The sequence below is a fragment of the Mauremys reevesii genome, linkage group 3 (genome assembly GCF_016161935.1).
Source record: "Mauremys reevesii isolate NIE-2019 linkage group 3, ASM1616193v1, whole genome shotgun sequence".
NCBI classification, from domain to species: Eukaryota; Metazoa; Chordata; order Testudines; family Geoemydidae; genus Mauremys; species Mauremys reevesii.
This window is the reverse complement of record NC_052625.1, coordinates 20,022,365-20,049,728: the sequence shown is the minus strand read 5'-3', so window position 1 is coordinate 20,049,728 and position 27,364 is coordinate 20,022,365. Positions and strand designations below refer to the sequence as shown.

The 27,364-nt window shown below is 43.0% G+C and overlaps 2 long non-coding RNA genes across 2 annotated transcripts; both read right to left on the bottom strand.

Annotated features, from left to right (window-relative positions):
• Positions 1 to 1,756: 1,756 nt before the first annotated feature.
• On the bottom strand, positions 1,757 to 11,634 carry LOC120400354. Its single transcript, XR_005595766.1, has 3 exons — positions 11,576 to 11,634; positions 4,242 to 4,374; positions 1,757 to 1,893 (listed from the first exon to the last, which is right to left on the bottom strand). It is a non-coding gene; the product is annotated as an uncharacterized LOC120400354 (long non-coding RNA).
• An 8-nt stretch (positions 11,635 to 11,642) lies between these two features.
• LOC120400352 lies at positions 11,643 to 18,571 on the bottom strand. Its single transcript, XR_005595763.1, has 3 exons — positions 18,510 to 18,571; positions 13,478 to 13,582; positions 11,643 to 11,697 (listed from the first exon to the last, which is right to left on the bottom strand). It is a non-coding gene; the product is annotated as an uncharacterized LOC120400352 (long non-coding RNA).
• Between the last annotated feature and the right edge of the window lie 8,793 nt (positions 18,572 to 27,364).

The window sequence follows — 27,364 nt, the reverse complement described above, 5'->3', positions numbered from 1 at the left end:
TTGGGTCCCCTTCCCTGCTTGAAAGAGGGTCCCAGGCTGAAAACAGAGATGAACAAACTACATTACCCTGCCACCTGAGAATGGGCTTCACAGAAGTAACACATCTCTCTGCACACCCAGATATACTCGGGGGGGAGAGAAGGGAGGCAGTGAGTCTGATACAGAGCACTCCAGGAGACCCGTATATAGGAGAAAACCACAGCAAACACATCCTAAAGTGCGTCCAGACTACCCGCCCTATCGGCGATGTAGCGATCGATTTATCGAGGATTGATATATCGCGGTTCACCTAGACACGATATATCGATCCTGAGCGCTCCCCATCAATTCCAGAACTCCACGGGCGGCGGCGGTAGCGGAGTCGGCGGGAGCCGTGGACATCGATCCTGTGCCGTGAGGACAGAAGGTAAATAGATCTAAGATACTTGACTTCAGCTACGCTATTACGTAGCTGAAGTTGCGTATCTTAGATCGACACTCTCCCCACAGTGTAGACCAGCCTAAGGGTGGGAAGGCAAGAGAAAAGATTTAAAGACTGATGTTTATACAACCTACTCATTAATTGTACGTATTACTTCCTTACAAAGGGACAATTCCTTTTGCCTTTGGGACCCAGCGCATTGGAGTTTCCAAGTATTATTCCTGAGCAGAATATGTCGGGTTCTCATCTCCTTGAGAATCCTCATGCTCCTGATCAAGCCTTCTCACACTGGAGTCAGGGCTTCCAGTGGGTGTGTTTATGGACGCATGCATGGCACTAGTGCGCTGGTCCAACAAAGCCCCGTCCCCTCACAGAGCAAGGGTTGGTGGCTTGGAGCAGCAAGACATAGGTAACCCTCTAAGCCCCTAAAAGCTGCCCCTGAACTACTTGGGCTTAGCTTGATCTTGCAGGGCTTTCCTAGCACTGCAATAGCGGTCAAAGGAGTTACTGAGAGGTGCCGTGTTTGCGGATCAGAGAACTTACTTGAGGAGAGGAAAGAGGAGCAAGAAGTTGAAATGAAATCAATATGGCAGAAAAATGAACAATAATTAATTAGAAAACAAAGTTGTTGGGAGAAACTGAACCGCCAACTTGTTCTGCTGGTGGACACACTTTCTGGTGGCCTGAGGTGAAGGGTGGAGCTTAGTCCTGGGGCCTTCAGCAACAACACTGGTCCACCTCCCAGTTCTACAGGGGAGAGGAATCACCTCTTTGTTACCAATGAGGAGAAAACCTGGGCCACAGAACAGACAAATCGTGCACATTTTATCATGTTTTCAGGTGTCCGCTAAAGACCTCCTGTATCTTTGATAGCCAGAAGTTGATAAGATAACAGATTTAATAACATTTCCATGCTACTAATGGAGAAGTTATAGTAAATGTTATATTAGAATAGAGAATAGATATTAAAAGGATACAATTTAATATTTGGGCTCTTAAAAGCTAAATGCCTTATTAACTGTCAGCAAAGGATATTGATATTGCTCTTATCCGGCATTGATAACAGAGACTGAAAATAACATGGCTTTGTGAGTTTCCGTATTGTACCATTTCAACCAAGATATAGGACAAATCATTTTAAATAGTTTCCATTTTCCCTGTCATGAACTAAGTAACGTGCTACTGATTCATTCTTTCTTTTTATTACCTTGCTCAGTTGCTCATTTTCTTGAAGCGAGTTGTTAAGTTGCTCTTGAAGTTTCTTTTGCTCTGCCTTGATGTTTACTATTTCCTTTTTTAAACAAGCCAACTCGGCTGCAGATAGATTTTGGAGATGGCGATCTCAGCTTGTTTAAGTTGCAACTCTGACTGCACTTTCTCAAGTTCCTCAGTCAAATCTTGATTTTTCCCCTCTAAATCCCGAATCTCAGCTTCTTTCTTTTCTAATTGTATTTCCTGAGACAAACTCTTCTCTATAGTAATAAAAAAAAATAAGTGCTTAATTTGTGAAAGCAAACTATGTCAAATATGCAATATTAGCTTTTATGGATAACACTATAAAATGGCAATATTGCCAATTTTCAATTTTTCACCTAGCAATACATTTTCTTAGTATTTCAGAATATAATTACTTATGTGTTCTAAAACTGCCTTTATTCCCAAACCATGACATTGGATAGCTGAGACAATTTTAGCATTGCCAGAATTCAGTTTTGCAGAAAGAACATACTGCTAGTCAAATCGCTCTATGCTTCACAATTGTAACTGTTTCTACAGCCCATCTTCACTGAGGTCCGATGGCTTGTACTCTGAAACTCATGGTTGACAGGCAACAGTACCAATGGCTAGATAAAGAATGTTGGTGCCCTATTTGTCCATTTCCTCTCTTCAAACTCCAGCATATATAAAAATGTTCAAGGTGTTTGATGAACTGATGTATGGAGTAAAATTAAGAGACACGGGCAATACAAGAGATTTCCTGTATTGCAAAGAGAATTCTATTGAATAACACCAACTTACCATATGAAACAAGACTACGCATTCCCTTCCTACAGGGCAAGGAAAATTCAATGTCTCCAAGACCCAGAACTTGGTGAGAAAGAGGAGCAGACAGTGGAAGGGAAATGATACCAATCAACAGTTATTTGAAATATATCAACACCTCGGGGGGAGAAGGAGTATTTAGGGTGGTGATTCAAAGGGGTGTGGCGGGCGGTTGCCCGCTCTAGCCCTGAAGGGGTTGGAACAGCCCTGCAGAGGGCTGTGGCTGGGAAAGCAGCAAGCCTGGGCTGATTGGGAGGCAGCTACAGCTGGGCCAGTCCCCAATCAGGCCACAGCTGGCCCTTATAAAGGGCTGCGAGCCCGGCCCTCAGTCAGTCTCCCTCTCGCTCTGAAGGGAGAGGGACCTGGCTGCTGGGGTCCTAGAGTGAAGCAGGGCTAGGGAAAGGCCTGGAGAGCTCCAGACTGGCAACTCCCCAGGCCGCAGGGCCTTGTCCAAGTCCCACAGAGGTACTGAGTTGCAGGGAAAGGCAGCAGGTCCAAATCCCCCAGCCAATGATGAGTGGCCATTACAGACTGCAGTCAGCCTCAGTGAAAGGGGCTAGATGGTACTGGCAGTAGCCACTGAGACAAGGTGGAGAATAGGGGTGGGGATTCCCTGGGGTGGGAGACCCAGATAGTGGATTTCTGCTGGGAGCAGGAGCCTGACGGGAGGGCACCGGGGTCTGGGAGGGACATGGGGGCCAGTGAGGAGAGGGATAGTGACCAGCAGAGGATGCTCCAGCTAGAAATGAGCTCAGTCCCTGGATGACCAGAAGGAGGCACTGCAGGGGTGAGAGGATAGTCAGAGACTTGTTAGAGAGGAAGAACTGTCCGGGGTTAAGGGTGACAGCCTAGGACTCTGAGCACCCACATTCAGTTATGTTTCAATTAAGGCGAGGTATTGTTGGTTGCAGTGCACAGCTACAGCACAAACATCTTCTGACTTATTTTTTGTTCATAATTATTCCCTCCAGAAAATGGAGATAATGCTACCATTTGACACCTTAAGAACCACAGCTAGAAGATAGCGAAAGCAAGAAAATGGACTTAGAAGGCGTTACATTTTATTAGCTAGCCGAAAGTGCTGCCACTTGCCAAGAATAAGATCAAAACACAAAGCACTTATTTGGATGGCCTCATGGATTGGAGAGTGCAAAATACTGATTAAAATGGGAGCAGGACTGGGTCCATACATTTAATTTTGAAATCTCATTAAGTAAGGTTAGACTTCTACAGGGATAAGTGGGAGCAGTCTCCTTCTTTACAATGGCTATTTAGCAGAATTACCTGTTCTCTTAAACCTCAATCTGCAAATTGCATTTTCCCAACCAAATAGACAAATGTAGGGAAAAGTCAAATTAGGGCTCGGCAGGTAACATTTCACCACGTTTAAGCTTGATGGCGTCCATACACAAGCTAAAAGGATAATAGTTTGAGGTATATTTGTTTGTTTGGGATTTTAAAACACAGGAGCACATTGTAGTATTTAATATGCTGACCATATAGTTCTCTTTGGGACATATTTATTCCTCATTTTAAATTGCTTTAAAACCATATAATTTTATGAGTTAGTACTATATATTTGTATAAAGAAGTTCCATCTCAGTTTGGAAAGAGAATTGCGTGTATTAACTGAAAGTTAATTTAACTATATCACACAATGGGAACTTTTTTTTCTTGGGTATTCTTCAAATCACCATTGATAATGAGGTTTAAAGAACCTCCACACTGAAGTAATAGTTTGTAACAGGATTTAAATAGGTAGAAATGTGTATCTCACTTTTCATCTCTTCCGCATAATTCTGGGTCTCCTTCAGAAACTGTTTAGCTGTTTTCAGTTCTTCTTGCAGCTGATGGATTTCTTGAGATTTTTGATCAGACTGGCAGCGAAGAAGGTTTTTTTCCTCCATTTCCTACAACAAAACATTAGTTACAAAACAGTTGATTAAGTCAATAAACTGAGAGTAGTGTGATGTGGAATACTACCCATCTGAGTCCCATGAAGACTCTGGAAACATATACATGAGTTAGGAACACAAACGGCACTCTTGGCAGTCCTCAGAGGGCAGACAATCCTTTTGGGACGTCTCCCAGCTGGCACAGATCACAGCAGTACTTAGGTGGCTCAGGATATGGAACCAGGGAGCTGCAACCAGTTCTCTGGTGCCTGCCTATAGCAGATCTTGACACAGGATAGAATTCAGCCCACAAAAACAGAGCGTCAGTGAAGTTAAGTGACTTGCCCAAAGCCACAGAGAGTCAGTATCAGAACACAGGAGAACTTTCCAGTTCTAGCTCCTGTTCTCAGACCACCCATCTCTCAGTGTGGATGAGTCAAATATATGAAGTTGCTCTTGGGAGCAAGATAGCATTAGATGTAAAGTATTATTAGTCAGTAATACCTGGGGGCTCGGGATAGTACATTTTCTAAGCATCTTTTTTTCCAAATATTTTAAGAAAAGTTAAAATACCCCATACAACTATGTCCTACCTGGGAACTGAAATAAAAGTTATTTCTAAGAAACTAACTCCTTCCACCCAACTCCTGCATTGCTGGGTAACAGATGGCATGGCACTGGTGGGACTCTACTGGAAGCAAGCCATCATTTCTTCATCTACTTACTACGAGCAGATGGGCACCAGTGCGCAGAAGCCAAATTCAAGAAAAGGGAGGGTCTGGATGGAAAACAAATTAAAACCTTGCCGACACAGCAAGTCTGTATTTTCAGCTATTTAAACAAGTCACCCAAAGAACATAACTAAAACCGTTGATGCTTCTAGTTATTTTCCTTTTGTCTCACAACCTTCTAGTCCAAACTGTCCAACTGCTATACCGTAACAAACACACACACACACACACACACACTCTATCAATCATTCTAAAAGACACAGGTGTCAAGCGACAACATTTTCAGACAATGCTGATGTATGACAAATGTTTCAAAGCTGTATGAATTCTCAGCTTCCTGTGTTCAAAATATCAACAAAATTCAAGGGGTTTAAATGGCTGAAATGCCCAGCCCTCTTGCTGTGACTCAGTACAAGTGGCTCTGATTAAGAAGCATTCAACAAAAAGCTGGAACCAACAACCTAACATAGCTGCAAAAAAAAATCCCATGCTCTGATGCAGGACGTTCACAAAACTATTTACAAGAAATGCATTCTCCTACCTTAATCTGGTAAGGCTACATCCCATCATTTGTATTTACAATTTGGCCTCAATCGCATAGGCCATCATTAACTCTTGCTTGAATCATCGTAATCCAATGTATTTAGACTTGAATGCTTCTGCCCTGCAAAATCTGCAAGAGTTACAGAACACAGCAGCACACCTCCTCAGTAATACAGGTTCACTTGAGTACATCAGTCCTATGTTTCACTCACTCCGCTCATTCCCCAACAGAACACTGAATCAAATCTCGGTCTTTATTTTCAAAGCTGTAAAGGAAATGGGCCCAATATACCATTTTACTCTCTCAGACTTCAGTAGCTGTGTTCCTCAGGAACAACTGTCTACACATCAGAAGTAAAACTAGCAGATGCAGCAGACAGGGCTTTTTCAGGAGCTGGCCCAATACTATGAAATTCACTCCTGCAAAAACTTAGAATGACAACTAACATCACCATTTTTCGTATTTACACTCCCCGCGCCCGCTCCCGCCCTCCACACTTTGCCCTCTGGGACAGTGGTTTTCAACCTCTTTTCCGTTTGCAGACCCTAGAAAATTTCAAATGGAGGTGCAGACCTCTTTGGAAATCTTAGATATAGTCTGTGGACCCCCACAGGCCACGGCTTGAAAACCACTGTTCCATTGTAACGACAACCTTTCGAGAACCCCTTAGACAGTCTGCAAACTCCCAGAGGTCTGTGCACCACAGGTTGAAAACTGCTCTGGGGGATATGGGAGAAATAGAAACCTCAAATAACAGATGCTAGTCACTTAATTATTCTTAACTCTGGAAAGCATTCAGATACAACAGCAATTGGCACAATAGAAGAACTTAAAAAAACCTAGTCGCTGATGTTGCTTCTACGACTATTTTGAGTTCTCTTCCCTTTCATTTTCCTTCTAATGCCAAATTAAAGGAAAAATCTTTTAATCTACAATCAAGGTTTTTTAAAAATCAAAAGTTACAGCCAGATGCTTTTTGTGTAAATTGGAATAACTTTACTGATTTCAATGGAGCTATGCTGATATATGCCAGAGCAGGATCTGGCTTCATAGTTAAATTTTGTTGATAATGCTAGTCTATAGTCCTTGAAGAAGTTAAAATGTACAAATCATTTGGGGGATTTTCTCTTGCTTTAAATTGATTGTGTGACCAAAAAAGTACCCACTCCTCCATGAAATCTTAGAATTAGGCAAAACACACTTATACTTAGGAAGCAGCTACTGATTCTAGAAGTTCCAAATGAACTCAGATATTTAATATATTCTATTTTTTAGGACTAAACAAAGAGTCTCTTGAACCATACTACATAATTAGATTAAACAAATAATTCCATATGAACTGTAACCCTATCTGTAGTATGCTGGTGCAAAATCATTTTTAAACTCTGACCATACAACCAATTTTTGGCCTTGGGTCAGTCCACATGGAATCAATTGCAAAAACTGCAAGATCGGGGCCTTATCTTGTATCACAGCTATAGGTCTTGTGACAGGGTCGGGCCAGAGGGCTACAGGAGAGTGATCCTATTGGGATGCAGGAAGTGGGGAGCCCACTGCTAAAAGATACCCCAGCCTTAAAGGGGATCAACAAGACCTGGAAACCAAGTGGTTTCAGGGGACAACTAATGAAATAACAGGGACAGACATGCTGTCAAAGGCTCAAACAGAAGGGAACCAGATGGGGACACTGAGCAGAGAACCCGGACAGCGCCCACTGCTCCTCGAAGGCATGAAGGAGTCAGTGGACGCCTCCCAGAGGATTTCTGCCCGGTTGCGTGAATGGATGGAGGACCGGAAAGAGGCCCCACAGTTACAGGAGACTCCATCGGCCAACCTCCTCTCCCTGGTTTTATAGATGGCCATTTTAGCCAGGGCCAGGAGGAGGTTGACCAGGAGGTCCCGTGACTTTGTGAGGCCACCGATAGGCAGTGCATAAATAAGGAAATGAGGGGGAAAGTGCAGCCAGAAATGCAACAGGATATCTGTGAGGAGACAGAATAGAGGCTGCAGCTTGGCGTACTCCAGGTAAACGTGCACCAGAGTCTCCCTCACGCAGCAGAAAGGGCAGGTGTCAGGATGGGGTGAACTGCACCAATTACACGCTCGTGCTCAGACCCCTGTGAAGAAGCGACCAACTGACATCCCGGCGGGCCTTGGGAGCAGGGTGGAGTATAGGCTGGCCCACCGGGGCTCCTCACCCTCTAGAGGTGGCAGGAGGTCCCTCCACTTTGTGTCAGGGTGGGACGCAAAGGTGAGGAAGTGCAGAGTGTGGAGCACGAGTGCGTATAGATGTTTCCTTGGCGTGGTCTGGAAATGAACCGGCTTTAAGTCGTGCAGATGGCTTATGCTGAAGGGGCACGGAAGCCGGTTGGGTCCATGGGGCAGGGGCTCGCTACAGGAGAATGAGAGAAGGCAAATATATGAGCCCCGATTAAGCAGGTCCCTTTTCCTGGGTAAGATAACAGGGGCAGTTCCAGAAAAATCAGGAATTTGCTGGAACCAATGAAGGCAGGCAGGCTAATTAGGACACCTGGTTTAAAAGGACCTCACTTCAGTCAGTGTAGGGTGCGCAAAGTGCTGTGAGTGAGAGGGCCTGTGGCTGGAGAACTGAGGTGTTCAATCGCTATCTGGCTTCACGTGGAAGGTAGTGTAGTGTGGTTAAAGTAGATGTTGGGAGGAGGCTATGGGAAGTAGCCCAGGGAGTTGTAGCTGTCACACAGGTGTTACACGTAACACTGTAGACAGCTGCGATCCACAGGGCCCTGGGCTGAAACCCAGAGTAGAGGAGGGCCTGGGTTCCCCTCATTCCCCTCCCTCCTACTGGATATAAGAGGAGTTGACTTGGACTGTGGGTCCCACCAGAGGCGAAGATCCCTGGCCTGTCTCCCTGGCCCACTAGGTGGGTCAGCAGAGACTGTGGAGATTGTTCTCCTTCCTTTTCCCCATGCTGGCAAGTGATGTGGTTAGCTGAGTGAATGGCAGGTTTGAGCCATAAAACTGGCCAAACTGAGGGCTGCCCTGAATATCTGAGGTGAGCAAATCCGCCAATAAGTGCAGGACCCACCAAGGCAGAGGAGGAACTTTGTCACAGTCTTTTAAGATGCTCCAAAAAAGGACAGCCAGAATAAGACAGTATCGAAACACAACTTCTGGTGGAAATACACTATTCTCAACATAGAGCTTGCAGAGTTCCCCTGGGAGTCGGTAAGGCATAAATGGCACCAGTTCTTACTGATTTCCAGTTTAAATTATTAATTATTCCAGTTCCTTTGACTGGTTTGCTAGTAAAGCCTGTTCTGCTCTGCACAGCTTCTGTGTTAAGCTCACTGGAGTCCTTTTCCAAACAGTGTTTCACTGCTATTGCCTATGAGGAAAACACATCACATTTTATTTGTAGTTATATTGAATCTATATTAAAAAATTAAAAATTCCTGATGTCCCTTTAAATGATGAGCTCCAGAGATACCTTAGAAAACAAAGCCAAAAGAATAAGCTACGTTCTGCTTCCTCCTACAGAAAGAGAAGTTTGGAGTAACTGTTGACTTCTGTGTTGTATAACTAAGAGCAGTATTTGGCCCTAAACCTTGAAACTCAGCATGATGGCTTTAAAAAAGTGCAATTAAAAAAAGCCCAAATATCTGAAAAATCCATCCTCCTTTCACTGTCCAGTCCTGGGTTCTATATTCTGTATCATACCAAAAACAGTACAGGTTAAGGTAACACAAATCTTTAACTCAAGACTGGGCAAGGTTATGAAAAATATTTTCAGGCACATTTTCAAGTATATGGTTGTAATGTATAAATATATTCATAATTTAAGCAATAGTCATAGTACAGTCTGGTAATCATTGGGAATCCTAACCAGTGCTTTCTTTTAAGCTCAATCATAAGGGCAGCAGATTTAACACTTGCTCTCCATTTTTTTTAACATAACATATTTTGTCAAAGCGAGCACCTATTGGGCTTAGAAGATGCTTCCCCATTCCCACTCAGTCCTCAGCTGCTCATTTGAGAGGTAACATTTAGGTGTTGGACTGACGATCAGCTATCACCAAATATGCCATTGAACAGCCAACAAACAGAAAGGATCAACACCAAACTAGACTCAATTCGGTACAATCCAAATACCAAGAGATTGACAAATTACTCTACCTTTTCCACTTACTATATACTCAAGGAATAGGTTACATGTTGTGAAAAACCAGTATTTGTACATCTTAATTCCCCATATTTATGGACCAACAAAGACATTCAGCTTGCACCTCTGTCTCCATAACCACATTCTTCAGGGGCAAGGGAAATTAGTGTCGTGCTATCCTCTATCTTAAATTTATCACCTGACTTTATATCGCAAGGATAGGCAACTTATGGCATGCGTGCCACAGACGGCACACGAGCTGATTTTCAGTGGCACTCACACTGCCTGGGTCCTGGCCACTGGTCCAGAGGCCTCTGCATTTTAATTTAATTTTAAATGAAGCTTCTTAAACATTTTAAAAACCTTTTTTACTTTACATACACCAATAGTTTAGTTATATATTATAGACTTATAGAAAGAGACCTTCTAAAAACGTTAAATTGTATTACTGGCACATAAAACCTTAAATTAGAGTGAATAAATGAAGACTCGGCACACCACTTCTGAAAGGTTGCCGACCCTGTTATGTAAGCTATCTAAACCAGGAAGTTAACAAGATCATAACTGTACCACCACCAAATTCTAACTGGTTTTCAACCTTTTTAACCTGTTTTATATCAGTCATAATAGCTCCATAGTACTCCAAATTAAAAGGAAGTAAAAAATGAGAATGAAATAACCTAGTTCCATTCTAGAAAGGAGTAGGCTTTTCTGGATAAAAACCTATAGATGTCCAAGTTTGAGTATGAATCGAGTGTTTCAAGAGTAAACCTGGAAAGAAGAGTATGTGTAGAGAAAATACTAACCACCTCTGTAGAAAAGGTTTGATTAATGTGCTCACACAGCTAGGATGACACATAGCTATGCCGGACAGCTATCGTGGACAAATTTAGAACCTCTGTATGAAGTCAGTGTAGACCATGTCTATCATAAATAAAAAAGCAGTTTTCTATTAGAGAGTGTGGATAGAAAAGAAGCAGTGCTCATATCAGAACAAGGCTAAAGGGAACGGTTGTAGGGCATTACCCCCAGATTGCCTTTGGGCCCATCTGCTACCTCAGTTTACCTTTAATCTTGCATCAAACCAGATATCACATGTGGTGATTTTACAGTAGTGCTCTCTTCCAGGTTGGTTTATTATCATAACACAAGACTCAAACATACCCTTAACCAGCCTCAATTATTCTTTTCCGCATATAATGCCTCAAGTTTTCAGGTCTTGATCAGAGCAGGCCCATCCTTGTAGTCCCACCCCTCTCCTAGCTGGGACTTCTGCATCCTGCAAGTCCATCAATGGAGGCTTATCCCTGCACAGTTTCCAGTTCCTTGTAATTCTCTTTCCCCAAAAGGCTTCTGCCTTGGAGTTCTGTAAAATTGTCAACTGTCCTCTTCACAGGCCCTCTTCCTGGGCACTAACGAGCGAGAGTCTCTCTCTGAACTTTTGGGGCAGAGGGGGGGGGGTCTCTCTCTCTTGAATGACCACAGGCTGCCCTTTTACCTGCCAGCAGGCCCGGTTTAGATGCATGCTTCTGTCACATGACCCTTGTATTTATTCCCATCATACAGGGAGATGGGCTAAACCTGACAAAAGGTGCAGCTGTGCCCCAGTCTTTTAATGGACCAGCTCACCCTGTGACAGGAACATACTGCAGCTTGCTCTGACCTGTGATATGTTTAGTTGCACTTAAATATTAGTCATGTATAGATCTTCAAGCACAATAAAGAGGACAGTTAAATTTTACATAAAATAAAAACTCAGCATCACCACTTCCATTTGAATAGTTCAGATATTAAAAATCCTACTTTGTTGAGTTCTGCTCGTAGAGCATCGTTGGCTTGCTGCAAGTCCTGGTTTATCTGGTGCACGGCAGATCCCTGTCAGTAAGTCATGTAGCTGATGAAACACTTCTTAGAAATGTAGAAGACTGGGGAGGGTAGGAGAGAAACACACTCTAGTTACATGTTTCTTGTCAAGTTACTATAACTATTAACACTGGAAAACGTGGGGGAGGGACTGTAAATTGCCTCTTTAAAAAGTTACTAATTACACTAAAGCGCTCTCTGACAGAAGCAAAAAGAGTTTAAAACCCATTTTTAAGTAAAGCATAAATTCTGTTATGGCCACTAATGGCCATGACTCACTTTTGCCAATCAGAGTAGCCTACTTCATCTGCTACACCAAGACAGGTGGATCAAAAAAATACTAGCAAATAATGGAATGAAGCTTATATATCGATTCAAAAGTAGATCTCCATAACAACATTGAGCATTACAACTAAGCAACCAGACTAATCCCCAATAATCATGATCCTTTGGGGTGCGGGGAATTCCCTTCTTTGCTATGATTACATGTTTAGCTTATTGCTGTCAAAATGTTTTCATGAGGAAAATGCCTTAGTTATTTTCAATTTGACTTAACACATGACTGGGCAGCAACAGAAGTTTGGTAGAGGGCACTGACTCCTCCCGCCTCAGGTCTGGAAGAGCAGAACTTCACTAATGCACACCTCCTAAGATCCTTAGGAATCTAGCCCATCTCCTGCAACCATTAGGAGATGCAAAGTAGATATCCATCTGGGTATAATTCATTTTTGAGGCTTCTTCCAGGCCCCACGGTCCTTATGGTTGGGGCTCTACATGAATTTGAGAGGGATTTATATGAGGAATAGGGCTATGAGGGCACGGGACTTTTAGTCGGGGTGTTGGGGTTGGTAAGGAAAGAGAGGGCTGAGTGGGGGAGCAGAAAGCAGAGGAAGATAGGGAGGGAAAGCACTAGTGGCGTCTCCTGGCAACAAACCTCTCTGCCAAACTTCTCTTGGCAGCAGCTGCAGGACTCCCCTCTAACAAATCATAGCAGGTTTGTCAGCTGGAGAAGGTAGTGAAGTGCTAGTGCTTCCCCTCAGCTTTCTCCTAAGCACCCTCCTATCCTCCAGCAAGACACCTGCTCCATCCCATGTCCTCAAGCTCCCCCACAGCCTGTTCCCACTCTCATTGCCAGCCAGAGACCCATCCTATGAAGTCCCCACCCTCTTGGATCCCAGTGATCCATTTCCCCAAATCTTTATGTCTCCCCACCCCCTTATTATACCCAGCCTCTCTGCCCTCAGACCCTTTCCAAAGGCCCACTCCTACCCTGGCTTGGCCTGCCAGGAGCAGAAGAATGCAGGCGGGGAGGGTCAAACTCAGGAAGAAGTGAGCAAATTATTAGCAAAATGTTCAAACTTTTTTCTGATTTTATTTTTTGTCATCGAACTATAAATTAGAGGTGAACACATTGGTAGCCTGCCTGCCCAGCCTACCTTGAAGAAATACGGATTCACTTCCTCTTACCAAGTTATAACCACCAGACTACTATTATCACCAGCTAGGGAACATGGCTTTAGTCAACTTAATTCGTGGTAGGCCAGTAAATTGTTTCACTAACAAATACAGATCCATTCAAGGAACTGAGAGGGTGTGGGACCAGCAGGGCCCCATGTACCGGCGCATAAGCACAGGGCTCCAGAGGTTGCCAAAGCTGGCCCTGGGGGTACCATTACGGGGAAAAAATTCTGACAGTGTGCATGTGGGCGCGCACACATCAAATATGGAATCGTCAGCGTTTTTTCTTCTACATGGACAAATACTCAATGAACAACTTGTTCGCTCTGGTAATAGCAGTCTGGAGGCAACTTTAAACTTGTGAAAAAATGGGTCTTGTCTTACCTTTTCCTTTTCTTTTCTTTTCTGTTCTACGGACCGACGATTATTTTCGACAAATTGTCTCTGATGACTCAGTAGGTCGTCCATTTTTTGCTCCAACATTTCACGCTATACAAAGTTTAATCATAAATCACAGTGATGCAAGGGTAATATTTATTATTTGTACTACAATAGCAATCCCGCCCCCGTAATCAGGATTGAAATCCCACTTTAGTAGGCAGTGTTTAAAAAAAAAAACAACAACAAAAAACGACATACATACAAGGAAGTCATGGTCTCTGCCCCAAAATTGCTTACAGTGTTCCATGACTTAGTGAACACTCAAACAGGTATCCCATACCAAACTGAGAACAGATTACACTTGGCTAGAAGACAAGTGTGTGCTAAATTTTTAATAAGTGTTTAGGCACAGGAGATAAATTCAATGCAACTTTAAATTTACAGAGAATCGGCACATTGATTGATCAGAAAAAAATTACTGAACTATTTTGAACATATTTACTAATATAATCTGCAATTCAATCGGATTTCAAACTCATGTAAAGAAGCTAGACTATAATAAGAAAAGCTCTCAACAGTCACATCTAGAGGTTATGGTGACAGCTATGCCAGTAACTCAGGTAATTTACAAGTAGCATCACTGTGACATCAGAAGCAGCAACCAATCAATCTTTCCTCTGCACTTTGCTATCAGTCAGTGAAGTGGAGAGGGCCTATTCACAGGTCAAAAGTTCTCATCGTTAACTTACTTGAACATCTGTATACAAACATGGTAATAACCCTGGATTGACTCATTGTCCCTGGCCTCAACCTACTCGCAGCCAAGACCTTCTCTCAATGGGGTCCTCACAGAGGTAGCAAAGAACAGCCATTACCGTACCTCTGCAGAGGCAAATTCTTAACCTCCATTCATATGATGGTATAATCTTCAGCATCCCGTATATAGGATGTAGGAAGCAGCAGAATTTTCTAACAAGCAGCAGCATTTTCTAACATTCTTAAGTAGGCAGCAGAATGTGCATGCATAGATAAAATCCCTGACAGCAAAGAGTAGGTGACAACCATCACACTTACAGAAGACATATGTGGTGGTGCCTTTCCCCACGGCAACATAACTTCTTTAATCTAAGTGTGTATGGAGGGCAGAAAGGGGATGGGAAAAGAGTTAAGCTAAAGAGAAATATGAAGAATCGTGGAATCCATGACTTGCATGAGCTACAATGTTCTACCCAATGCACACGGAAATTGTGGAGCTGCAACAATTGGCAGAGGCCAAAACATTCAGCTGGACTAACTTCCCCATGTTAAATAGGGTGAAAAGCCAATGATTTTCAAAGAAGGAGACAGTGGTGCTGTTAAAACGTCTTTTTATGACACTTTCAAATGGCTTTAGGATATATAAAATATCTGTGTTTCTTAGATATTTGTTATCGTTATTCACTCTACCACAATAACAATACTGCATTGCTGGCTGCCTCATTAGAGAGCTGGCCTGCTATTTGTTCAGTCTATCAGAGCAACTTATCCATAAAGGAAAACTTTTCAAGGTGCAGATCTTCCCCACAGCACACACCCACGTAACTGGTATTAAAAAAAAAATTAAAAAAAATGAAAAGGTAGGGGAAAAAAGGAACCAATCACTAATCCCAAAAGTCATAGAGCAGCAGATGATCCACTAGTTTCCATGGTTCTCCTGCTACGTTGTCCAGTATATCAATGCAGTGGCTGACCCACTAAACCAAACAACCACTTCATGCAGTGGCAAGGAAGCTCCTGCAGAGAAAGGAAGTGCTGTGCAGGCTGCTGAAATCTTGCCCACCCTATCCCATATAGCAAAGTGTAGGCCTCTTCATGGATATGGAAAGATGGGGCCAAATAAGGATTTGCCTCTTAATGAAAGGCTGGGTTTGACTGGCTTTATTTCTTTACTCTTATCAGTGTACACCTGTTTGGCATCTGTTTTAGCTAGCAAAAAAAAAATCCATTTTATATGATTAACACACGTTTGCTCCACTAATGCAAATTATTTCAACGTTTCAATTATATCAGAACTATAGCCACAGAAATTTCTTGGCTTCCTTGCACTGAATACAAGAGGGCCTTTTCCCCCTTGATTCTTCTGCAGCAAAACAGAGAGGTCTTGGAAGGACCCAAGATCTTGCATTCTGAGCACTTTAAAACTCTTCAGTAAGGTGTGTGAATTCTTTCCTGTCATGGAAGGGATCCAGAGGTACCACCAGAATTTAGATGGTCCAAAGGATAGAGAAAAAATCTGTCCTGGATCATGCAGGTCTGTGACTCTAAGTGGACAGCACTGTTCTCTTTTCTTGTTTATGTACCAGCCTCACAGACTGCAATACAGTTCTACTAATAGGCTTTATTAACTTCTGCCTGTGCTGGTGCTGCATAAGCAAAAGTATGAGATGTTTTAGCTCATATAAAGCTATTTAAATCTTTTAAGGGCATAGGGAAATGGTGGACTTAAATATACAGTAGAACCTCAGAGTTACCAACTCGGGAATGGACGTTGTTCGTAACTCTGAACAAAACATGATGGTTGTTCTTTCAAAAGTTTACAACTGAACATTGTCTTAACATAGCTTTCCAACTTAACTATGCAGAAGAAAAAATGCTGCTTTCCCTTCATTTTTTAGTAATTTAACACAGTACAGTGCTGTATTTGCCTTTTTTAGCCGGGGGTGGGGTGGGGTAGAAGGGATGTGTCTCTGCTGCTGCCTAATTATGTTCTTCCGGTTCCAAACGAGATTTGTGTGGTTGACTGATCAGTTTGTATCTCTGGTGTTTGTAACTCTAAAGCTCAACTGTAAATTATGGAGCCACCATTAGCAAGCACATACATAGTTAAGCTTTGTTGGAGAACTGTGTAATGAATTGTGTTAGTGAAATGTGTACTAAGTAATGTTAGAGAAATTATTATATACAATTCTGGAAGAAAATAGGAATGTTTGCTTTTTGTATGTAGTTCTGCTGCTTGAGATTGTCAGATTTTGCTGAAACAGTCTGTAAATCAGAAAATTGGTTTTTGTGTCTCATCTATAAAGTTCTTGACCAAGCAGATAGCAGGGTAGAGAAGAGAGCTGTTAGCTTTCAGTAAGTCAGGTACAATCCCTCATCCCCCCACCCATCCATTCAATCAGCTAACAAGTTTTTTTTTTAATCACAATATTAATAAAATTCACTGCTTGTTCTCTCACCTTATTCTTGGCTTTGATTATTTCAATGACAGAAGACCCCAAACTCTTCATATATTCCATAGTTACTAAAAAGCTCTCAACAGTCACATCTAGAGGTTATGGTGACAGAGCTATGCCAGTTACTCAGGTGATTTACAAATAGCATCATTGTGACATCAGAAGTACCAACCAATCAATCTTTCCTGTGCAATTTGCTCAGTAACTCAGGTGATTCATAAGTAGCATCATTGTGACATCAGAAGTGGCAACCAATCAATCTTTCCTCTGCACTTTGCTATCAGTCAGTGAAGTGGAGAGGGCCTATTCACAGGTCAAAAGTTCTCATTCTTAAATTACTTGAACATTTGTATACAAACATGGTAATAACCCTGGATTGACTCAATGTCCCTGGCCTCAACCTACTCCCAGCCAAGACCTTCTCTCAATGGGGTCCTCACAGAGGTAGCAAACAACCGCCATTACCGTACCTCTGCAGAGGCAAATTCTTAACCCCCATTCACATGATGGTATAACCTTCAGCATCCTGTATATAGGATGTAGAAAGCAGCAGAATTTTCTAACAAGCAGCAAAATTGTACAAGTCAGGTACAATCCCTCATCCCCCACCTGCCTATTCAACCAGCTAACAAGTAAAAACTCAAGGCCACAGAAACAGATGAGTACGAAGAATAAAAATTGCAGTTGTAATATAAGTACAACTGCATGCAGCCAGGGAGTGTGACAGCAAGGAATAGCTGCGATGGGAACTACACAGATATAAGTAAGTTTTAGCAGGATAAGCAAAAAATGTATTAATCTGGGTTAGTTATTGTGATTTATGCAGGCGAATCTTTTAATCAGGGCCGGCTCAAAACCCCAGCACGCCACGCACGCGCGTCGGGCGGCATTTTCCCAGGAAGGCGGTAGGCGGGTCGGCGGACCTTCGCAGTCATGCCTGCGGGAGGTCCACGGGCCGCCAGACCCGCAGCCCTCCCGCCGGCATGCCGGCGGCGGGGGCGCGCGGCCCGCGGCTCAGGTGGACCTCCCGCAGGCACGACTGCGGAGGGTCTGCTGGTCGCAAGGCTCGGGTAGACCTCCCGCAGGCATGACTGCGGACGGTTCCCTGGTCCCGCGGCTCGGGTGGACTTCCCGCAGGCATGCCTGCGGAAGCTCCACTGGAGCCGCGGGACCAGCGCACCCTCCGCAGGCACGTCCCCGGGCAGCGGGACCAGCGTCCGGCAGCGCGCCCCCTGCGGCATGCCGCCCTGCTTGGGGCGGCCGGATTACTAGAGCCGCCCCTGCCTTTAATTAGGGGGTTAGAGTAGAATATATATGCATAAAGACACAGATGAGGTAGCTTCCTCTACTGAGTCTGCGCAAAGATACAGAACAGAGGATTAAAAAATAGATGATTGACATAATAGTGGAGAAGAGACAGAGGAAAAATAGCCAAGCATAGCAGAGATTTGAGAAGAGTCACCCTGTCCCCAAGAAAGATAACTTGAGCACTTTCTTGTCTTGCCTTATCTTTTTTTGCATGTTTATGTAATTCATACGTGATAGTAGCATTGTCTAAAAACATATATAATAAAGGCTAAAATAAATTGTTTAAGCCTAAATTGAAGTGGATTTGGTTTTCACCCAACAGGTTGACGTTTGCATTTAAAGTGGAACTAAAAATCCCGGTTTCACAGTATAATAAATGAATCTACTTTCCAAGTTCAGCAGAGTTACACTTTAGATTACATTATTTTTTTGCATAAAATAGTTTCTTACTTTGCCAGAGACATTTTTTTTTAAAAAATCACAATATTAATAAAATTCACTGCTTGTTCTCTCACCTTATTCTTGGCTTTGATTATTTCAATGACAGAAGACCCCAAACTCTTCATGTATTCCCTAGTTACTAAAAGCTCTCAACAGTCTCAACAGAGGTGATGGTGACAGAGCTATACCAGTAACTCAGGTGATTTACAAGTAGCATCATTGTGACATCAGAAGAACCAACCAATCAAACTTTCCTGTGCAATTTGCTCAGTAACTCAGGTGATTCATAAGTAGCATCATTGTGACATCAGAAGTAGCAACCAATCAATCTTTCCTCTGCACTTTGCTATCAGTCAGTGAAGTGGAGAGGGCCTATTCACAGGTCAAAAGTTCTCATTGTTAACTTACTTGAACATCTGTATACAAACATGGTAATAACCCTGGATTGACTCATTGTCCCTGGCCTCAACCTACTCCCAGCCAAGACCTTCTCTCAATGGGGTCCTTACAGAGGCAGCAAAGAACAGCCATTACCGTACCTCTGCAGAGGCAAATTCTTAACCCCCATTCATATTGTTGGTGTCACTAGGCCTAAGTAAACCAAAGTTGTGACTACAGGCCTGAGTGAACCAGAGGTCTTCCATGCTGTGAACTTTAACCAGCCTAAGATGCTAACAGACAGCAAGCAAAATGGGTAACTGTCAGCTGTTTCAGCTTGCAGATGCAGGAGTTTGAAGGGGAGGAGGGGGAGAGGGGAGAAAAATCTGTATGCGTTTGTGCTGTGAAGGCCAGAGATAAACATGCGGATGAGAACTTTTCTAACACGCTGAAATGTAATGCCTAATGTAACTGCTGTTGGGAAGGGAGGGTGAGGAAAAACCGAACAAAGGCTTACACAAACAAGGGGGTATAAATGCTGGGATCCCGCCTCCGCGCAGGTGTGCCGGTTTTGCGAAGGGGTTTTCTCCCTGGCACCTTATTTGGGCTCAAATAAAGCTGGTGTTTGATTCTCCACCCTGGTGTGATAATTAGTGCTCACTTTGCAGACATGAACCTGCTGTTGCTCCGCCTCGGGCTCTTTGAGCCGGCAACAATATGATGGTATAATCTTCAGCATCCTGTATATAGGATGTAGGAAGCAGCAGAATTTTCTAACAAGCAGCAGCATTTTCTAATATTCTTAAGTAGGCAGCAGAATCTGCATGCATAGATAAAATTCCTGACTGCAAAGAGTAGGTGACAACCATCACACTTACAGAAGACATATGTGGTGGTGCCTTTCCCACAGCAACATAACTTCTTTAATCTAAGTGTGTATGGCAGAAAGGGGATGGGAAAAGAGTTAAGCTAAAGAGAAATATGAAGAATCGTGGAATCCATGACTTGCATGAGTTATAATGTTCTACCCAATACACACGGAAACTGTGGAGCTGCAGCAATTGGCAGAGGCCAAAACATTCAGCTGGACTAACTTCCCCATGTTCTCAGGCATTCCTGCACCCCTCAGAGTTTCTCCACTAATCTCAACTCAGAGTGCCTGCAAAGTTCAGTAGCTCCACCAGAACCTCCAGTTCTCCTGGTAACCACAGAACCTGAGGGACCCCTATCATACTTCTAAGTACTACAATGTTCCCCGTTTCTTAGCTCCCCCATTGTTCTCTGCATAACACCGGGAGCTCTCTGCCAGCTTTCTTTCTTTGCATGGGAAAGATTTCAAAATGTCTTAAAGAAATTATCAAGAAAATCCCCAGGCAGAAACCAAACAAAACAAATCATTAAACTCTGTGAGTAAAGTTGACAGTACATGTAAGTTTGTTTTTTTTAAAAATTCGTAATGCTGCAGTTATGAAAAACAAACAAAATGAAGCATTAGAAACCAAGGTAATTCAGAGTTAAGATCAAAATAAAAGACAGCCTAACATTTGAAAAGTAGGCAAGATCAGGGCCGGCTCCAGGCACCAGTGTAGCAAGCAGGTGCCTGGGCAGCCAATGAAGAGAGAGGGTGGCACGTGCAGCAGTTGGCGGCAATTCGGCAGTGGGGCCGTCACTCCCTCTTGGGCGAAGGACCTGCTGCGGATTGCCGCCATAGAAGAAGCGGCGGTAGAGCTGCCACCAATCGCGAATGCGGCTTCTTTTATTATTATTTTTGCTGCTTGGGGCGGCAAAAATGCTAGAAACGACCTTGGTTCAGATGCAAGTCTGTGACAACTGTCAGTAGGAACACAGCATGTGTCCAAAAGACACTTTGTCCGGACATAAGATAAGCATAAGCCGGGTCTGCAAAAAAGCTTGGAGTTCTCCATCCTTCTCTTTGAGGAGATCTTAGTCTGGAATCATCTCTGGACTCTTCCGTGCCCTGTACCTTTTTCACAGAAAGCTTCTTGTCCGACATGCCAGATTTTGAAAGAGGATGTTGCTGATGAGGCCCAGGAAGCGAGGGACCCTGTACTAGCACTCTAAGGAGCAGAGAAGGCATTTACAGGATGGTTATCTGACCCAGGCCCTGAAGCTACTCTCATTGCTTTACCCATTAAGTACATCTGGAGCAGGGCTTCTCTAGATTTGCAGGTCCTGCAAGTGAAGGACTTGCAAATATGTATTTTGTCTGGGGGAATGTTCCTGGAAAATGCCAAACATTACAGGCTATAGTGCCCGTGTTTGATGGGCAGTATGTAAATCCAGGGGACTTAAAAGAAGCCATCCTGACACCAGAAAGAAATAGCTATTCTGGTTAAAAAACCAAAATGCCAATGAGCAACCACTAGCTATCTCTATCTACACGCTGCACAGATTTAAAAAGAGCCAGGTATTTTGTTAGCACTGCTCACTGCCCATGTTCATCTCAAAGCCAGGAGGCATGAGAGGAACTGAGTGGTGGCTGGCCTGCTCCACCCTTTTATGCCCTCGGTGCAGGATATGAGGATGCTCAAGGTGCATGAGACTCTGAACATGGGTGAGTGGGGTGCATTGCACACCGTCAGCAAACTGTGGAAATGGATAACCACTCGAAGGGAAAAAAGTTGCAAAGGGACAACAGTGGTCTGTTCATTAAACCAATAATACACTGGCTTTTACAAATTGTCCTGGAGCCAGTACAAAACGCCCTTGATCAAAACACCAGTTCAGTATGGAGATCTTATCTCGCAAACTCTTATGTGAAGGACTTGAAAACGGCACATTTTCCAGGAAGAAAGATTAGAGGCTAGAGTCACTGAAAAGGCAGAGTTGAGGTTGTTTGAGAGCCTGAATTATACATTTCCAAATTGATAAATGTTGGGTTGCAATTTACGTTTAACTTAACTTTGAATTTCCCGTATTTTTAATACTTGTTATTTTTAATTACTACAAATTTATTGTAAGGCACTCTCATCCTTGACTCGAGTTTACCCAAGTATTGAGCCTGCGATAGTTTAGAATCAAGTAACTTTCCCTGAATTTATGGCAGTTTAGGCTGAAAATATTAAACTATATGACAGTGTCCCTTTAAGGTCACAATTGGCCACCAGGTGTCAATCTTCCTCTATGGAATATTATTGGTAGGGGCCTACGGTCCATTTTGGTCAATTTTACGGTCATAGGCTTTTAAAAACCATAAATGTCATGATTTCAGCTATTTAAATCTGAAATGCCACAGTGTTGTAATTGTAGGGGTCCTGATCCAAAAAGGTATTGTGTGTGTGGGCGGGGGGGTGTCACAAAGTTACTGTGGAGGGTGGGGTTGTGGTGCTGCGACCCTGACCACTGTGCTGCTGGTGTTGATGGCGCCGCCTTTAAGCTGGGAGGCCGGAGAGTGGCAGCTGCTAGCTGGAAGCCCAGCTCTGAAGGCAGCACAGAAGTAAGGACCCTCGATTTGAGAAACACTGGTCTCCCCCATGAAATCTGTATAGATTATGATATTAGTACTCAAATTTCCAGATTTCATGGTCCGTTTGGTCATAAGCCGTGGCCCAGCGACTGCTGGGGATAGAGATCTCCAGGGCTGTGGGCGCGGTGCTCTCTGTCCCGGTAGGCACGGGGCGCGGCTTCTCTCCCCTGCTCAGGCACTAGGCACTAGGGGCACTAGGCACTAGGCAGAGCACATCAATGAACCGCATTGGGGACCACTGACTTAAACTGACCAGCTTGAAACCCGCTATAAGCGCGACCCTGCATTTATCGCCATGGAATTTTTGGACCCCAAACATCAGCGTTATAACGGGGTTTCACTGTACTTACAGTATTAGTACTTTAAAGCAGCCTACACATTCTAATTAGACACTTGATAAGATGCAAATTAGAAAAAAACTATTTAAAAACTGCTTATCAGGTTAAATATGTAGCAATATAAAAACATTTTAAAAATCTATCATCAAATTGGAAAAATTGAAAGGCCTTTAAAAGTCTGGTTGGCACAATTTATATTTATTTTTGAACTTGGATAGTGGCTGTAGATCAGTTTCACTTTGTTTTTTACTAGCTTCATTTTCTGATTCTTATGCATTGGCACAACACTGCAGTGTTTAGGCCACAAATTTTGCAGAGGTTCTTTGTCAGGGGTTCTCAAACTGGGGGTTGCAACCCCTTAGGGGGTCGTGAGGCTATGATGTGGGGGAGTCTCAAGCTGTCAGCCTTCACATAAACCCTGCTTTGCCTCCAGCATTTATAATGGTGTTAAATATATTTTAAAGTGTTTTTAATTTATATGGGGTGGGGACTTGCTATGTGAAAGGGTCACCAGTACCAAAGCTTGAGAATCACTGCTCTTTGTTTATAAGAACTACCTCCACTGGAATTTTCTAAAACATTATTAAAACATTTCTATTTGGTCTTAAGTTTTGAAAAAGCTGCTTCTGAAGAAAAGCTATTAGAAACCTATATTTGGGGCCAAATTTAACCCAATAGTGTTCATTTAACTTATTCAATGCATGTCTCCCTTTTTGGAAGGGCCTTTTGTAAATATCATATAGGGTCTTTTTTTCACATCACTAAAACCACTTATCTAAAAATCAAAACTGTTTTTTTCATGATACACGTGTGTGTGTTTGGGGAGGCTCAGAATCTATAGTTTCTTTTCCACAGACTTCAATGGAATTTTGCACATGAAGAACAGTAGTCATCAATTTCAGATTATTAGCATGTGAAATGAATGATCTGATCATTCTTTTATGAGGACCTATTCCACTGGTACTCTATCTGCGAACAAACAGATGGCAGCCAATGGCAGTTGAGAATTTTCCTTTTTTCGGTCACTGACCCTTCTCCCTGCCCCATCCCCTTCCTCCCCCCCCCCAACACCCTCCAAAAAAACCCAGACAAACAAACAAACAAACCAACCAACCAACCCTTCAGGCTTCCAAAGCTGAAACTTCATCTTAGGTTTGCAATTAACTTTACAATGTGACCGTGCACATAAACTAAGCCTTGAATGAAAACTCTTCCCTTTTAAACTAACAGTAAGCAAAGGGTGAGTGTTTGAATTGAGATAACTGTCCTGCAGAACAGCATTACCATTTAAAAAATGATCTTTTTCAAAGACCACTTGCCAATGATTTTGGCTTAATTGGATTAAAGCAGAAATCTAAGAAAGGAGACCCATCCATTCACTGAAAAAAAAATGGAGGATACAGACACTGTCCCAAACACTTCCAACAAGGTAACAAAATTTACTGACAGAAAATCTGAAGACCAAAGACAGAATGGCAGAGCAGAAGACATGAAATGGCCTTAAGTCACCTGTCACCTTATCTGCTGAAGATAAGGTTCTTCCTATAGTGTTTATTAAATGTTTACAAAGACTTCCAAGTGGGTATCCTGCACAGCTGCACTGACACTAGGGCTACATTACAGCTTAAGTCGACATAAGGTTTGTTGCTCAGTTGTGTGAAATTAGTCACCCACCTGAGCGACATAACTTACACAGAGTTAAGCGTCGGTGTGGACAGCACTGTGTCAACAGGAGACATAGCTGCCACCGCTTGCGGGGCCCGGATGAATTAAGCCAACGGGAGACCTCTAGACCTCTATCCCATCGGCTTAGAGTGGCTACACTAGAGAGCTTAAGCTCAGAAGACTTCTCAGTTGAAGAAGCTCCAGATGCTCATTCTACTATGGTTCTAGTTTAAGCAGGCAAGGATCTCCCTGAAAAATGACTTCTTGATAGAACAGATTACTCTACAGAACCTGCCAAAGAATTAAATTCAAAAACACAATAAAACAAGTCAGTTTCTGAGCTCAGTTAATTTTTTCATACTGGAAAAACTTTATAAACCAAGAAAATAATTAATAAACATGTATATAGGGTTTTTTACCCAGAGATCTCCAAAAGTCTTACACGTTGAGTAGGTATTTTACTCCCCTTTTATATATAAAACAGTCTTCAATGAAGTCCTTAAACACAGAGTGTTTTAATTCTCTTTAAAAAAAATAAGATGTTCTTATTTACAAAGTAGATTTAAAGTCATAACTACACTTGCAAGATACCTTGGTTCTGTGTTTTTAACTGCTCGATGACGGAAGAATTACCACCATTGTTCAGGAACTTGTTGTTGAAATCTGTCTTCTTTGATCTTAAGCCACTGTGACTAGGAATTGCCTCCTATCCCCATGGAAAATGGGATGAAGTAAAAACCTCTCTTTAAAGGGTTTCTTGACTGCTGGATGAAGGACAGCTGTGTGTCTTTTCTTGTTGCCACGAGAACACTGATGAAGAAGCCTGATGCCGAGCAATCTTTCTGTGACTCTTAGTACTTTGAGGATGAGAATGATTTATTTTCTATTTAAAAAGAGTGGGGGAAAGCATATCTACCTTTACATAGCTGACAATTCATAAGAGAATTAATTCACTTCTGTATGATGGAAATAAGATAGGGCAATTGGTCAAGCTGTCAGTTGCAATTTTGGATAACAGAGTCCGCGACACAGATCGTCCATCAGCACAAAGTACTATATGATTTACACCAGTCTGCTTTTATACCCCCAGCAGTCAACTGACTGGAATACTTTGCTGATTAACATCACAGGCAGCTGAAGAGGGTTGGGGGAGTACTATCTGCAGTTCAGATATATCTAAGCTGGCCAGCATCTCAATGGCAAGAAGTTTGACCTGTGGTTCCTTATATTTAGTATATCAAGTTTTTTGTTTTGTTTTTTAAGAGAGGCATCCTATCAGTTAACATTGAGGTACCTTCCCTGCACATTCCTCACGATCAGATCGGTTTTGTCAAGCTAGCTGTTGACAGGCATAATATTCATTTTTGTATTTCGTTCTAGACTTACTGTGCATTAGACCGGATCCTCATTTGTGTTCTGTGGACAAATATATCTAAATTTTAGACTGTGGGCTATAGTCATCTCCAAATGTGTGGTGATCCCATTAGCAAGAATTCTACATGTAAATCATTCCACACACAAGAGAGACACTCATTTATTTGCACTTACTTTTACAAAATCCCTGGACTCAAAAAACATGCTTTGGCTCTAATATCAGATATTTTTCTTTCCCTAAACCTCTGACTGCCAGAAGCCGGGACTGGATGACAGGGGAGGGATCACTCAATAAATTGCCCTGTTCTGTTCATTCCCTCTGAAGCATCTGCCACCATCCAGAAGCCAGGATAATGGGCTAGATGGACCATTGGCCCTACTGGATCAGACCATTCTGTTCTAAAAATACAAAAAAGCTGCTATTGGTACTTACTGAACTTGGTTTTCCAATATGTCTAACATTTGAATGGGGTTTTTGACTAAAGCACTAAGGGCCCCAATACTGCTCCCCAAAATTCACAAGAATGTAATCCCTGACATCAGTAGTGGAGCAGCTTCCCCCCTCCAGTAAAGCAGGGCTTCAAAACAGCCAAGCGAAGCTGATTGAGGAAGCAGCCACAGCTGTGGCCAACCCAATCAGGGCCCAGCTGGCCTGATAAGAGGCCTGTGAGCCAGCACCTGAAGGACTCTCTCTTCAGCCCTGGAGGAGAGGGTGAGCTGTCTGCAAGCAAGGTACCCGAAGCAGAGCAGAGCTGGGGAAAGGGCAAGGAGCTGGGGAGCTCTAGCCTTGCAACTCCCAGGCTGCGGGTCTTGATGGAGGTCTATGGAGGCACTGGTGCTGCAGAGGGCAGCCCAGGAATAGGCAGAGGCAGCTGGTCCTAACCCCTGGCCAATGATGAGTGGCCATTACAGACCGCGGTCTGCCCCAGTGAGTGGGGGCAAGAGGATGACTGGCAGTAGCCACTGAGGCAAGGTGGTTTTAGAGGTTGGGAGCTCCTGGGAGGAGACCCAGAGAGAGTGGGGGTATTGCTGGGGCAGAACCCTGAGGAAAAGGGCACCGGGGTCTGGGAGGGACATGGGGCCTGAGGCTGGCGAGACATCCGCCGGCAGAGCGCGCTCAAAGGCTGGAAAGGGCGAACAGCAGGAGGTGCCACAGCGGTGAGTCTTCGCCTCGCTACAGAGCGCTATCAGTCTTTAAAAAGTGCTACAAAGGAAGCACCTACTGAAAAACAGTAATGGGAATATTCCTGGATATTTACACTGAGTTTATCGTGTAAATCAACTTCTAAATTTACTAGAAAGTGATTGTACACGTATTTCATTAATTTTGTTTGTAGGTTTTCAGTACACGTTTCCTAAAAAAGGATGTAAGCATGTTGAAGTAGTATAAATATTCTTAAGGTGGTAAAACAACTGTGCCCAAGTTGAGTAGGTTAGGTTTTTTGTTTGTTTTGCTTTTAAAACAGAAAACATAAGAGATCATTTTCAGATTTTAAATGCAAAAACATATACATTCCATATAAATTCTATCCCTCGTGATAACTAAGTATTGAGAAATTCTCAGTCGTGTGATTATTTACATGAAAACAATATGTTTAAAAGTCCTTTTGTGTATTCTAATTAGTACTAACTTTTCAAAAATGCTGTCAGGAAATTAACCATACCCCCTGCTTACTCTTCTTAAATC